Source organism: Manduca sexta, chromosome 12, assembly GCF_014839805.1.
Source record: "Manduca sexta isolate Smith_Timp_Sample1 chromosome 12, JHU_Msex_v1.0, whole genome shotgun sequence".
NCBI lineage: Eukaryota > Metazoa > Arthropoda > Insecta > Lepidoptera > Sphingidae > Manduca > Manduca sexta.
The window spans coordinates 5,205,477-5,221,386 of NC_051126.1; the positions used below are offsets into that span (position 1 = coordinate 5,205,477).

Sequence of the window (15,910 nt, forward strand, 5' to 3'; positions counted from 1 at the left end):
TCAGAAAACAAATAAAAATCACCGCAACGTATCCAGGGTCTATAAAAATAAAAAATGTTCAGAAGTTACTCTTACCTTTTATCCTCAAAGTAGACACGCAATCAATGCAGCCCTATTTCCTCGATCTTGGTCCATATTGGTTGCAAATTCCCGTTGGCTTAGGTCCTTTTCCCAGTTACTTGTTGATTTTTAGGTATGTAAATCGTCTTCGTTTATCATACTTATGGACGTCCATTTTACCCAATATAATAAACGGATAATAAAACCAAGATTAGGGTGAACTGTCTTTACCTTTTGCCTTTAGGCTTTAAGCTCTTGACATAGGTTTTGTACTATATGAACGATGCCACAGATGTGTTCAGAAGTATATCACACATATTCTTCTTCTTCTCCTTGCAATTACCCACTAAAATAAAACATCGATGCAACATAACTTTTCCAGCATGTTGCAAAAAAAATTGGCTTAGTAAGACCGGACGCCTGCATACAGTCAACTCCGTCTGTGGATCTGCATTTTGAAGTAAATATTGCCTGGCTTGAGAATCGAACTGTAAATCACTAAATCAATAATGTAAGATAACAGCAGCGTATGAGTAAGTGCGTATGCGCATAAGGAAGAAACGCTCAACGTAATTTGATGCAGGTTTGACCAATATGTTAAGCGAAATTCTAGCACACCTATACATATGTATAAATCATATCATATCAAAAAAATAAAATCAAGAAGCATAAAATAAAGAAGCCCTCGTAAATATCCATAGCTACCTACCTAAACTAAACTTTAAACGGGCAGTATCGTGGATTGTTAATTAAAAATAAATAACTATATTATAAAATGTATGAGAAAGGAATATAACGCTTATAATCATTATTATAAATTCGCGAAGTAAGTTTAGCACTCTAACTCAAACCCTTTTACGGTTGAAAACCGCAATCATGTTAGTCAAAAACTTTCACTGATTGTGTTTTGTGTTTATTTTTGTTTCGAATATTTTAACTGATAGTCTGGGCAGTGAATATTCTATAGCGATGTTGGGGAGCTACATAATTATATATAAGTATATTTCATATATGCATTAGAATTTATTAATGCATTATATTGTAATTATGCTATTAGTGATCTATCTTTTTTACAGTTCTTTATTCAAAAATGTTGATGGAACTATCATATTATTATAAGCTTATGTTGTCTGCGGTGCCTGCAAAAATGTTTAATGCTCTATGTTTTATAGTGTGGGTAGGGAGTGAATATTTCGCAGAATATAAGTTGTCATGTCGAACATCTTAACGATTAATTATAATAAAGTTATAAATGTTTAGGTACGGAACACATGGTGTAAGAGTCCGACTTTTATTTGGCCGATTTTTGTTTATATTATAATATCGATAATCGAACAAACTTGCTCGTAACCTGATCACGTCAGTTTGTGCCTGTAATAAAAGTACCACGAAGTATTATCCCGAGATGAAAATTAGAAAAATATCGTCGGCTAGAGCTATATGTGTGCCCATTTAAATGATTACCATTTGCTTATGAATGTCATATTAATTTATTTGTTAATAGATTTAGGTTTTTGTTTTAAATTACTTTTTTATAATAATAATATTGAATATAATGAGGTGTTACGAGATAAGAGATTTTTTTAAATTTATTTTTAAGGATAATAAAATCTGATGGTAAGTAATAACTGAGCTCCTACCTTAGAAATAGAATTGGTGCCTTTAGAATTTAGACGAAACTCTTTACCCCATGGGACTAAATCTCACGGTTTTCATTATTAAATTAAATTTACAAATTCATTGAGTAAAATATAGCTAAAACAAAGAGAAAATTAAACTTTTATAAATACAGTAGATTATTTGTATGAGTTTTATTTTCAAAAGGATTCAGTATGTATAATGTATTAGAAAAATTAACTTTAATATTTCGCTTGTAAAACCTTCCCTAAGGTTCAGGTGTTAGTTATGGTTTATCAAGTAATATAATTTAATCTTCAATAAAAAGAAATTAAGATCGTATTTTTCGTTATGTTGGATTATACAGTCTTTTTGAGTTTTGTAGAGTCTGAAGGATTGTAAGTTACTTATTTAGTTATGCAATCATTTTACAGATTTCCCTGTTACCCTATTAAAAATAAATATACTTTTTACAATAACTTATCTAATCAGTTATTGTATTTTGCGAAATAAAACTCGTTACAATAGCTTTAAATCTATTATTTAGAATATTCTACAATGAAATAATCTGGTGGCAAGTCATTTTGTTCCACATACATGTACATTACTATCGTGTCACGGTCATTAGTGTAGTCACCAAGATATAAACTAAGATTATATTCACGCACGTCTTATACATTACTAAACATAAAAAATGATGCGATCGAAACCATAATTACGTTAATAATACTTAACAGACGTCTTCCTGTCTTCGTCATATTTAAAAACGAGTATCATTTTCAGTATAAAGTATTTTTTATCGAGCGCTTAAACAAAAATTATACTTCACAATCGTTAAATCATGAAGCGTGAACGGGTCACAACTATTTAATAGTAAATGTCTCGAATAGATATCAATTTACATCGAATGGATATTGACAATACCGGAAGTTGAACTTGTAATATGTGGCATTACGTTGCAATTCCTGGAGCAAGGATCGTATAATGAAACTAGGTATGTACACAACATACGTCTACGTTGTACGTTGTCGGATCCGACGGAACTCGAAGCAAAATACGTTTCCACTCAGTAATAACTGCGAGGCTATACGGACCGCGCGCCTTTCTATTCGTCGCCCGCGTAAACCTTTACGTCAACTTTAAAAACTTTTTAAAAATCGAATCTCTTTATTTACTCTATGAGATTTATGAAATAATACGTTTTATGTTGCGTTTGTAGTGACTTTACGTTTATTTGAACTTTTATGACAGTAAAAACAAGGATAGAGTCAGCTGTCATTTGTTTTGATTAGGAAACGACTCTGTAGCGTTCATATTGCCGCTGCCCGGCCATCTATTACAGGTATGTTAGTTAAAATGTTTTGTATTAAAATGTCGGAGATACAAGTCTGGTACATTGCCAGTTTCTATTGCGTTCTTTTTACTAGCGCATTTATATTCGCGACAAGGAAATCGTTGTGGTCTACCACCACAAGTTGGGAACAGAGAAGAAATTCAATTTGTTTGATGAATACTTATAAATAATATATCGCAATAAAACAAAATGCATATTGCATACTAAAATTGATACGTCAATTTTGTTCAATTTGTTGTGATATACGAGAACAAAGTAGGAAATTATAAACGCATTGATAAGAATTCTTTATAGTTGTACTAGCAGTATAGTATCAAACTTATCACCGCTGGAATTTGTCTGTTAGGTATGCAAATTGAGACCAATATTAAATATCTTAATTAACACACGTGTATAAACATTTTGAAAGACGTTTTATTACACTTAAATAAATAAGTGTAGTAAGAATCTAAGATAAGCACCATGACTACAAAGTTTGAAGACAAGTTATTGATAACATTTCATAACTATTCAAATAAAGTTATGTAAGGTGAAAATATTTTTGTAGCCATGTATGACTATGCAAGAGGTTACAGAATCATATTGTACGTATTTGGTACTTTTAAACAAATCATCAACGATTAAAAACAATATTGCTTGATTTAATATATGGTTCATGAATAAGGTGGTCCTAAATTTTCATACATTTTAAATAAAATTTACATAACGAGTGTATTAAGTGAAATTTCCAATAATATTGTTCATTGACTCAACCGAGAGTGATACTGTGCCCACATTTTAGGTTTTGCTTTTCAAATGCCTGTCCATAATATTATGGTGTAGCTGGTGAAAGTCGGCTCGTGAATCGAAAGGTCCCGAGTTTTGTGTCGGTACCAAAATAATTTTGTTGTTTTGGGACTGAAATAAATGAAATAAAATATCTGTAACATGTACATATTTAAAAGATTTATTTAGATATAAATTACAGCGCCTTGCACCTTTTACATAAACGAAAAAAATAATAATATATAATATAAATATCGCAATTCCCGCATGTTATGATTATTTGCGAACTAGTAATAATTATATTCGCAACTATCGGTCATCTATTTACAGCCCACGGCGGGCGCAGACCTTTCGCATTGCGAGAGGGTTCATTGCACATTAGTGTCCTCTCACATAATAACTCATTTCATTAATAATCTAGGCATTGCCGTAACAACATCTGGGTGGGCTGATAATCAGAGTTCGGAGTAAGTGCAACCCTAATGGCCTAATTGGTTGAAATTACTTCGACTAAAAAAGGCTACTGGATGTGATTCATTCAGAGTTATCTTATTTTATTAATATTATAAATACGAAAGTGTGAATATATTTGGATGTTTGTTAGAAGTGAACGTTTCTGGGTTCACTTCTAACTCCTCCAAATTAGCCCAGCTGTCCCTACAGCTAGGCTGATTTGGATGAAATTTAGCACACGGGTAGACCATGGATTGATACATAGACTCCTTTTTATATCGTTAATATTTATACGTAGCGTATCATGTCAAGGTCTTAGGTGATGTTATGAAGTATAATTTTTTAGACCTTAGAACTAACATCAAATATGGCCGGCTGTCGCAAAGACAAACCAAATTAATAACATTAGTTTTAGGTATAAAATTGAATACAAATCCTTATAAAATATCAAAGTACGAAAGATCATTTGCTATAAAAATGTAAATATTGACAAGATTTTGAAATAATTCGTCATTTATATTTATGTAATTGGAAAACAACACATATTCTGTATCTATAACAATTAACAGTATTAGTTGAAGTTTCAATAACAAGACGGAAATAATACTAGTATTTTATGTTATTTTATCCTTCTATTAGATGACCATGAATACTTAACTAAAATAATATTTGGGGCGTAGTAATATTTTTGCGGTTTACGAAATATTGTAAACTATCACCAACTATTGTACTAATGAATGTAAAGTATATGTGGGAACGATAAGCAACAATTGTCATCTAAATAAATATTTCTTTTAGAATATTCTCCATCTGTAAATATGAGTAATTTTACGTACACAACGTAAAATAAATGTAATAGTTTGGTGTCCATAAATTTTAAAATTTTTAGCTAACTTTTCCATGTCTTCATATTATTAGTAAAATAATATATGTCAAACCGTTTATTAATATTAGTTACTAGTATGCGAGGGTAGTTCTCTCGTATGCCAGGATTCTGAGTAACTACTGCCGCAATGTCAATTTCTACCTCCTAGCAGCAGATGACAATATGGCCAGTGTAATTACTGGGTTTTATGAAACTTTACATCTTATGGCTCAGGGTGATAAAGACACTGGAAATCCACGCAGTACTTTATAATTCAAGGTTCTGGTGTTGCTACTTTTGAGGGGCGGTCGTATAGCATACCATCAGGCAAGCGGCATTCTCATCTCGTCATTCAACTGCAATGATAAAAAATAAAAACAATTTGTTCACTACTTAGGAGAGCTGCATAATATAGTTTATTGAATATCTTCAAGATCCTATCAAAGATTACGCGTAACGATTTGCTTTTTTGTACTTATAACTACTGTTAGAAGGCGAGACGAGGAAGTCGGCCGCTTGTTGATAATCATCCTGACTGCCTATAAATAGCTATAGCGCTACCCAGGAAATAATATTACACAGCTCGGTATAGTTATATAATCAGTTAAAATATTATTTTTTTACGACTAATTGAAGAGACCGAAGTTTCCCCGCCCTAAGTTATCAATACTGCCAATAAGCTACAGTAAAACCACACAGACCGTTTATTTCCAAAACTCTATATAACACCAAATTACAGTACAGCTATGTGTTAAGGCCCATCCTGAACAATAGATGTTAAGTATAATAATACCAAAAAATTACACTAGGTACACTGCATTAAACTATAATAAAACAAAACATTACAACGTGGCAGGAAAAATAGACGATGCGTTAGTGGTACCTTCGCAAATGGTATCTTGTAAAGACCTACTTCGTATAACATACAGCACTACAAATACCTTATATTACATATATTATGCACATATTGCTAAAAGTACCACTTTTTCGTTTCTATAAACATAAATTTCAGTTTCAATTAAGATAATTAGGTATTTCAAATCTATTACCAGCACAAAATAGTATTTGGTGGACATTATTAATATTTGATGGACATTGAGAAATTGAAAGCACAAAAATAGAGTATTCAATTTTTTATGTATAAAACCTTTCCTTCAATAAATTTATGATATATTACTCTTATTAGTAAAGTATCATATAATTGCTTCAAAGTACTTTCAACTAGATATATTGCAATATTTAAATATAGATTGAGCTATGTAGGTTGTTTGCTATAGATGAAATAAAAATTAATCCTTACATATTATAAAACAAAGTCGCCCGCCGAGCCGCGCCGTGTCTGTTTGCCCGTCTGAAGGCGACAATCTTAAAAACTACCGAAAGGAATTCGATGCAGTTTGGTAAGGATATTGTTTGAAACCGTGGGAAGACCATATGCTGATGCATTTTCTACTTTTTATCCCTGCAAAATATATAGCGGGACTTTTATCCCGAAAAAACTCTTCCACTCTCACCAAGCCGCAAGCAAAAGCTTAACTATAAATTCAAACATATACTTTAGTCCTACGGGAATTAAATTCACAACTGATTCTCAATCATTTGTTTTCACGCGGCCACTATTATATGGGACTTGTCGAATTATAATTTATGACCGGATTTAACATATTTTAAAATCCAATGTATAAAATCTGTATAAAATAGAAATATACGTGTTATATATGTTGGTAAATAATCGTCATTTTAAATATGAAAAATATATGATTGTGTAAAAGAAACATGCACGTTCGACATGAAATAGTTAAATCATCCAACCGTAAATGTAACTCTATCTACCCTGTAACTTTAGATGTAAGGATCATTGTTGGTTGCCCGCATTGAAATTTGGCAATCGAAGTACCAAAAGCATAATTTTGTTTATTTGAGGTTAACGGCCGCGGCATGCATTTGTGATTGATTAGGCGAAGAGCCTGTAGGCAAGTGCCAGTTAGATTTTGCAGAAATACGTAACAGATATTAAGAATTCCTGGTATTCTATTTGTCTGGAACGTATTATGACGGGAGGTAATATTGCGGCCGGTGTTAGAACATTTCGGATTTCGGTGTACGTTATGCATACCAGCGAAAGACTTTAGTATTGTTTTCGCAAGAGAAAAGTAGTGTATATTGTATAAAAATATTAAAAATGTATTAAATTGATAATTATTTTTCAATCTGGTGCTCAAAGAACAATAACGTTTTCATACTTCCGCCAACAAGTTACACAAAAATGAAAAAAAAAGCGCGTTACTTTAAGTGCCTTACGCAATACATACTTAATTTTTCCGTTGAGGTGTTAAAATGAGATGATTTCTTTTATATACAATAAAATGGACATTATTTTTTCAGGGTTTAGTACAAACTGTGTCGATTACGGCTTTCGTAATTATTGCGCCGAGATTATCATAATTATAGTGCGTAAAGCTGAAAATGGCGTAACTGTTAGAGATTTTGTTACAATAACTGATCTCTGATACGATAATTTATAACGCCTAAGATTTAATATTATTCTGCGTGCTTTTTAACCAGTAAATTGCTACGGTATAAAAAGTTCAGTAAATAATATTATTAAATTGAAACTACATTGTATTTAGTCTATCAAATATTACGAAAACTCATAAGTTTATTTTATTTGCTGTTTTTATACTTGTGGCCTTGAAATCCTTTCCATCGAGCGTGTACACATTTTAAACATTCTAGAATTACTTGCAAAAAAGAAATATACGTAGATAATGCTTTAATTAAATCAATGATGTCAAGGGTCTATCACGACTAAGTAACAAATATAACAGAATAAATATCCTCAACTAGAAAAAATATTACTCTTCGTATTTTGAAACTTTTCGAATCTTGCTATTAGCACGTATCTTTGTAGTCTAAAAATATTTACTGTGCCTAGTTATATTTTTAACATGGCTTTTTCACGAGAAATGAAATATTTACCTCAAATAACATTGTAATCTTACAACCATGGTACAGTGTTTACTTTCGTTTGTAATTCGGTTCTACGAAATAATTTCATGATGACGCACGAGGTAGACGAAAACTATCTCGGATCTATTCAGACTCACGTCTTAGATAAGTAATTACGTTTTTTTTTAAATCAAATATTGAATGACTGTTCCTCAATTACTCATTGCTGAATTATTCTTCAATATTGGAACGATAGTGATTTTGTATTATTTATTTGATTATTTTAAAGAAAATGCTTTCTCTAATTACATTCCTTGTTTGTATAGTGTTCTCACTTTACGTTCTACGGTTCTCTAATTTTCAATGATTTATTTTAAAGTTTAAGATTTGTTAAATTATTAATTTGTTAGATTGTATATAGTATTATCTACTATAGTCTTATTTCGCCTCAAATGATCCCATTGTCTTACGGAAAAACAACCTGAATGAACAGTTTTGTTACAGCAGTTTGTAAGCAAAGAGATTGACAGAAGCTCATGAAAGTTCTGTCAAACATACTCTGTATTCTTGTGTGATAGCTATTGGTGATGGTTATATTCTCAATTCTGTTTGTTAACGGTTTAAAAAATATATAGTTTATTGAAACATCCGAATTGAGACCTAGAAATGAAAGCGTTCTTAGATCTAACAATTCACATAAAAACTGGAAATTAGTGGAACTGAAAGATGAAAATGTGATTGTAGTTTGCAATAGATAAACGAATTCCATTGACTCATTTGAACTGCATTATCACTTTATCAGTTTATTGCGTACAATTAGTTTTACGTTGAGCTATGTACTTACCTATCAATAGTTTTGAACTTTGCTCCTGAACTAAATAGAGAATTATCTTTTTCCCGTTTCAATATCGGTAATTAGACAGAGAAGTGAATATGTCCTGCCTCGGTGGCTTAGTTGTACTGCATGCGCGGTATGTCAGCGCTTTGAGGTCGTAGGTTCAAATGCCGGGTCGAGTAAAGTATTATTTGGGTTTTTCTGCTCAGTATCTATCAGCCCGGAGTTTAGAATTTGTGTCTGATATGGCGATAGGCTCGCTCCCTATCACATTATGGGTTACATTTGGTGAAAAGTGGGTGCCTTGGTTGTGCCTCTGCATTCCCCTTCGGGGTTACATGCGTGATGTCTATTATGTTTGTGAATATGCCCATGTACTAACTAACTAAGTAAAAACTGTAAGTCGGACTCACGGGCCGAAAGATTCGTACTTAAAATATATCCTACCACCAACAACTTCTTGTCTTCTGTACCTCTACCACTTCTTGTCTTTATTATTATTTCTTATTAAGATAGCTGCCGGAAAACATCAAAATGCTTTGTTGCCTTTTGAGACCGAGCGCTAGATTTGAGAATGGTAGAGTTCTACTCTCCTCCGTCAGTTGAAATAAGCCGAAAAGTTTATAAAAGTCAAAGCACTTTTATAACACCACGACTAGAAGAGCAATTTGCTCGTCTGATAGGCATCAAATCTATAGTAAACACAAGCATTTAACAGTGTTTTTAGGATCAAGTGATTAAATTGCACCCTACGATTGCACCTGATGGTAAGTGGTGCAATCCAAATATAATCTCGTCTAATGAGATACGTTGCGTCTCGGTCACCAAAGTTATGCCGGCTTACCTTATGTGGGTGAACATCGGTTGACCTCGGAACGCCAATCATCGGAACAAGTTACTATGCTGCGTATATCACCGTGTATAAGTTTGTAGCTATCCGTTGAGTATCCTCTCACTCTAATTTATGATAAATTAAGATAAGGTTATCTTTATAAGCTTCCTATGTAATAATCATAAATGATAAATATTATTAGTTTATAATGTACTTTATATTTGTATATATATCAGTAGTAGGTTTCGAAAGCCTTGAAGGTTCACCTAATTTTAAAATCTTCATAAAATCGTTCCATGAAAAAATCAAACCTTTGATCAAATTGCAAGATATCAGTTCATATTATATTTAAAAAAAAATAAAAAAATTACAAAAATCCTTGTATGTTTTTGCACTACAACGATAAAAAATTCCAATTAATGTGGATTAAAATGTTGTGAATTAAAATATATGTATGTGTACACAAAATTTGAAACGATCATAGACGGTCTTCTACGAGGCTCCTTCAAAATATCACAAGCTCGTGATGATTGAAACAAAAAAAATAATAGCTCAGGGTTTAATATTAATGCCACGCGTCTTAAAAATATAATAATATGTAGTTTTATGTCTATTATTTAGATGTAAATATTACACATTTTGTAATATTTACACGTAACTAATAGACTAAATATTTACCCCCTTATTCATAAACGTTTTTTATCTAAGGACGAAGTAAAGCTGTGATAACAAGTCTGTTTTTCAGTGCCCAACGGCACTAAGAAACAGACATAGGGCCTTTGTGATTGGCTAATATTGTTTTATCTCAATATTAGCCAATCACAACGGCCCTATGTCTACGCACTGCGAGGGCTGTCATGCCGTCAGCACTGAGAAACAGACTTGTTATCACAGCTTTACTCCGTCCTTAGATAAAAAACGTCTATGAATAAGGGGGTTAGAATAAATTTATCTGTATGCATAATGGTATATAGCGGCCGTTAGCATTGAGTGTATATTTTTTTACATTTCAGTTTTAAATTTGCGACTCATTCTGCATTTATAAAGTCATAAAACATTGCCTTATCTTGATCTTGACTTGTCATTTATTGTTATCCGAAAAGCCTCTATCTGCCAATGAGAGTTTAAAATAATCAATACAGTCTTTTTACAATTAGCATGGACTAGTAAACAGGCCAGCAAATTTAAATCATTTGTTTAGGTTTTCGTAATGTGCCAATATGAGCTTAGGGGCCGTTCAGATATTAAGTAAGCAGAATTTTAGTATTTTTAACTCCCTATTCTCAGCAAAAGTAAGCAAAGTTCTCATCCCACCCCCTCACATGCATACCTATCCTCAAGGCACAGGTAAGTATAATGTTTACAAAATCTTTCGACTTTACATTTTAATTTATAAAAAAATAAAAAATAAATTCACGTCGAATTGATAACCTCCTCCTTTTTTTTGAAGTCGGTTAAAAAGAAATATCTGATGTAATCACTGTTCAGACCCCGTCCCCCTCCTCTTCTCCGTCAACCATGTCATCGGAAATAAGCAAATCATATACTCCTTTTACTCCACCCTACTTAAGTGCTCACGTAATAGGTACTCGAGCGGCTGCTCAGGAGAAGAAGCCTTTATTTTGAAATCATAGACAATAACATTTTTAGTTATATGTAAAGGTAACCTTCTAGCTTGTAGGTAATAAAAAAGAACAGAGGTTAATTCATTCAGCTGCATATTTTACACACTTATGTAAATATGTAAAAAAAAAATATAATAAAAGAGAACTAAGGCGTTAATTCATTATATATATAGTGACTATAAGCTCAAATAAGATTATATTGATATATTAATGGTTTTTATTATTCCAAAACGTACAAATGACTATCATTCATCATTATTTAATTAAAATATACATTTGATTCGACAATATTTATGTACCTATGCCATTGTACAACCTTCGCATAACTTATTTATTAACGAAGGTAAACAGCCTTTAATGAATTTTATTTCAGTGACTTATTAAAAAAAAATATATGCAGTGACATTGCATGGTTATGCACAAGTTTGTGAGTATTTATGAGAATTTGTGACATTACAACCTGAAATTCGAGTAAATTAAAATGTTTATCTCGGTTTAATTATTTCTCCAAGGTGAATAGACGACCTGATGAAGGCCGTAGCAACTCACTGGAGGCAGGCCATTTTATAAGGTCGGTCTGGAAATCTTCAGGAGCGGACTATGTTTAGCAGTAGTATTCCAGTAGCTGATGACGATGACTTATATGCCAATGAATAAACTCGCGGGCAACTATGTTATCAAATCATTTTTATTTCAATTAGCCGGACGAGCATTATCGAATACGTTTGATTAAAATCCGTCGGATGAATGAAAATCAATTCAGCGAGAAAATCAAGCCATAAATCGATATGTAGTTGGTTTGTTTCAGCACATGCCATTGCGCAATCAAAATTGTGTTGGTCACAATGGGCCTTAAGAGGTGGTGAAACACAACATTCCAAATGTTTACTAATTACATTGATTGTACTGCTACTGGAATTTTCCTCGCTTTTTACTTACAAATGAACATGTACGGGGATAGGTTGACTATAAAATAAAACCCGATTTGCGTTAACTATTAAGACATATATAAATTTAATGTAGGTGTGAATCTTGGATATCATTGGATGTAAAGTAATTTTTGCTATATATCCAAGATATTTTTAATTTGGTATATTGAAGGTCATTGTGAACTAAATATTATTATAAAATATAACATGCAATAATATTTTAATTTTATTTAATTGCGTAATATTGTATCTTTATAATAATTATTACACCTACTAGATACTTATTGACTACACGTTCTGAAGAGTTCATAGATGGCATATATTTCTAAGATATTTTTTTAAAATTACACTATATTTACCTAGAAACATTTGCAGTAATTTGTAATAACATCAATTAAACATAAACTTGGTAGCCATTAACTGATAAACATTTAAAAATAATTTCACACACAAAAAAATCTATTTTCCGATACCGGGAATCGAACCCGAGCCTCCTGGGTGAGAGCCAGGTATCCTAGCCACTAGACCATATCGGATTCACACTCCTCGGACAAAATTTATATATTTAAAATAACAATAGAAAAAATCCGTTCCCAAAATAAAAAGCTCAGATGTAATGTAGAGTTTCTTATTAGTTAAATATTTTTTTCAAAATCCAACCATGAGTTCTGAAATAACTTCTCACGTCATATCTCTTTATAATGTTCTAAACAAAATATGCTGTATGCACGCCCTGTGAATTTTTCGTATCACTAAGTAAGGGTCAAAATCGAAACAAAAATGTGCCGTGGGTAACAATTTTACAACATGATTACACTTTATTGGAGGTCGGAGTCATTATTGATAAACATCGCTTAATAAAATGATCCCATAAAACGTTGAACTATCGATCTAAATACGCTTAGCACAGTGACTTCGATCCTATTGTGTTAATTATATTCCACTTGTTATTACTCTTTACATTTGTTTTTAACGTTGATTTAAATCGCATGTTCAATAAATGTAGTACTGAGAAATATTTACTTTTTTGTAGTGGGAAATAGATGGCCATAAAAATGTAAGCAATACTTAAAGACAGAATTGGCCGGTTGTCGAAAGTGAAAATCTATGATCTGTCTATAATTTTGTCGTTTGCTCGACACAGGGTTATAGAACATGCTCCAGAGGGTCGATTTTTAACAAAATCAGGAAAAATATAACTTTTGAGTTAAGTCACTTTAGTGCTAAGGGTGCGATATATTGAATGTACCGGATATACCATCGAAAAGGTAATTTCAAACCGAGTTTATGTAAGACAGTGGTACTATCTCAGACTATATATTATTTGCGATTCTCATACAAATTATCACACTACACACAAATGAATCGGGTTGCGAACGTTCGCAGGTTCAAAACCCCAGAGCGTCACTTTTGTATTGTTTATTAGTTATCGTTCGCTGGGGTGAAGGTGAAGGAAAACATTGGGAGGAAAACTTCGTACCTAAAAATTATCCATATTAATCTAAAAGGTATGTCAATTTTGCAAATCCTCACTATGACCCCTTTCAGTAGCAGAGACGGCCCATTCTCAGCAGTGGGCAGTATATAATACAGGGATAAGTTTATAATGAAATATTATACTAAATTTAATAATAATCAGTTTAGTAGAGTCCGTAGATATGCTTTTGGTAACATTTTAATTATTAAAAAGTCATTAATTTCCAATGATGTACAAATACATTTTCATGAAATTACGTTATCTAGTTATATTATCTTTTGATATACCTATACATAATACATTTGGACAGTCGACGTTGAAAACCAATATTGACTTACATACAACAGCGTCATGACCAACTGATGAAAAAACTAACAATATGCCGATTTATTATCACAGGTGTCACGGTGAATATTTATATTGCTAGTATGTAAATACATTTAATATATGGCAACATAACTTCAATTTCGGTCAATAACATGCCACCTTACTCTACATTACTTTAATTGGTCCGAAAATTTAATTATACGTGACAGTAAATAAAAATTGAGATATAAAGTCAAATTGCGAAAGATAAAAAGTTGACATTTAAAACCTAAATTGATGTGCACAGAGCACGGTTCAATTCTTTTTTGGAGCGAGTTACGAATTATTGTAGAGATGATCTTACGCTGCCTCGATGTACAACTGGACAACTCAATAGAAATTATTTTATGTGGTCTACACATTAATTTTTTGCAAAATATGCATTATAATTCTGACATAAATATTAGTTGGAATGCTGATACTTATTTCAAGTTGACTCTAGCCCTTATAGAGTAGGCAAACTGAATACATATTAATACGATGACTATAACGTCAGTAAGAGGGGGCCGTGATCTAAATTGACGTTTGATTTAATAGTTTTATGCCCTTCCTGTTGTCCAGCGATAGAGCGCGGGAAATGCAATGGCAATCGTTTAGTTTCATTTAACTCGTGTGGAGAATATTGGGGACGGCATTAAGGTCTATTTTTGATATTCAAATATTCGTGTACAATGATGTGATCAGTAATGTCTTTTAACCGTGGATATAGAGGGACCTTTAATATATCGCCCATATTATATTGATTTATTTATTAACACTTTACTTGTATATCGAAGTAATGTGGATGTATAAACATAAAATACTAAAACAGTAATGTAAATAGCGGTCTTATAGCATTTGGCGATTTTTTACAGACAACCGTTATATGGATTGGGGAAGATAACAAATTAAATAGAGGGTTGTCGATTAATACTTAAAGAAAAAGAAGGTTTATATTGTTATACCGCAAAAATGACGATTAAGAAAAAGTTAAGAGTAATTAGGAAATACCCTTACAATGTAACTAAATATGAACCAAGAATGAATTGACATAGCTTAGGAAAAACAATAATTTGAAGAAATCGCCTCAGACCCGGTATCATTACGGTGGTTAATCACAAACCACTAGTAATAATGAGGTTGCATATCATAGCGAGTATTTTTTCATGTTCCACTTCCTACAAGAAAATTGTACTGTCTCAAGTAATTAAGCCTTCAAGTATCACTTAGTATCGGACGACACGGTAGAATGACACAGAGCTGGTGTTTATTCCAACCATGAAATAGGTACGGATAGTGGAAAGTGCGGGAGTTAATGAAATATGTCAAGTGGAAAAAATGAGCCTTACTTGACGTATATTCTATTTTAAAATGCTTGTAGATTGTATCTCCATGTCAGTAATAGTTAACGTATCGTATCGTTTTACGGCATCTTCTTTTAGGCTTTTTGTCTTTGGTAGTTACACTCAATCGCCTTCTGCGGTCGTTTAAGATATGACAATAAAACCTTTTTTATGCTTGAAGATTAAAAAGCATACTCATTTTTAACCGACTTGTAAAGAAGAAAGATGTTTTTACAAATACAATGCGCTAAAAATGGATGTAAATAAAAGAAAATCGATTTGAAATAATACAAGAGTTATTGCAACTTATAATTATCTAACGGCTAGAATTATGCTAATTCATAAGTTGATCCTTAATTAAACATGTCTATAAAAAGCGATCCACATTGCTACAATCGATAGGAGTGTACAAAAACCTCATAAAACATTAAGCAAAACATTTACATTCTAAAACAGGTAAT

The 15,910-nt window shown here is 32.1% G+C and overlaps 1 long non-coding RNA gene and 1 other non-coding gene across 2 annotated transcripts in view; one reads left to right on the forward strand and one right to left on the reverse strand.

Annotated features, from left to right (window-relative positions):
- Positions 1-2,723: 2,723 nt before the first annotated feature.
- Positions 2,724-15,910, forward strand: part of LOC119189111 — a 39,797-nt gene continuing 26,610 nt past the window's right edge. The window contains exon 1 of the long non-coding RNA XR_005112250.1: positions 2,724-3,019. This is a non-coding gene — a long non-coding RNA (uncharacterized LOC119189111). The remainder of the gene's footprint in view (positions 3,020-15,910) is intronic.
- On the reverse strand, positions 12,749-12,820 carry Trnae-cuc. The gene has a single exon. It is a non-coding gene; the product is annotated as a tRNA-Glu (tRNA).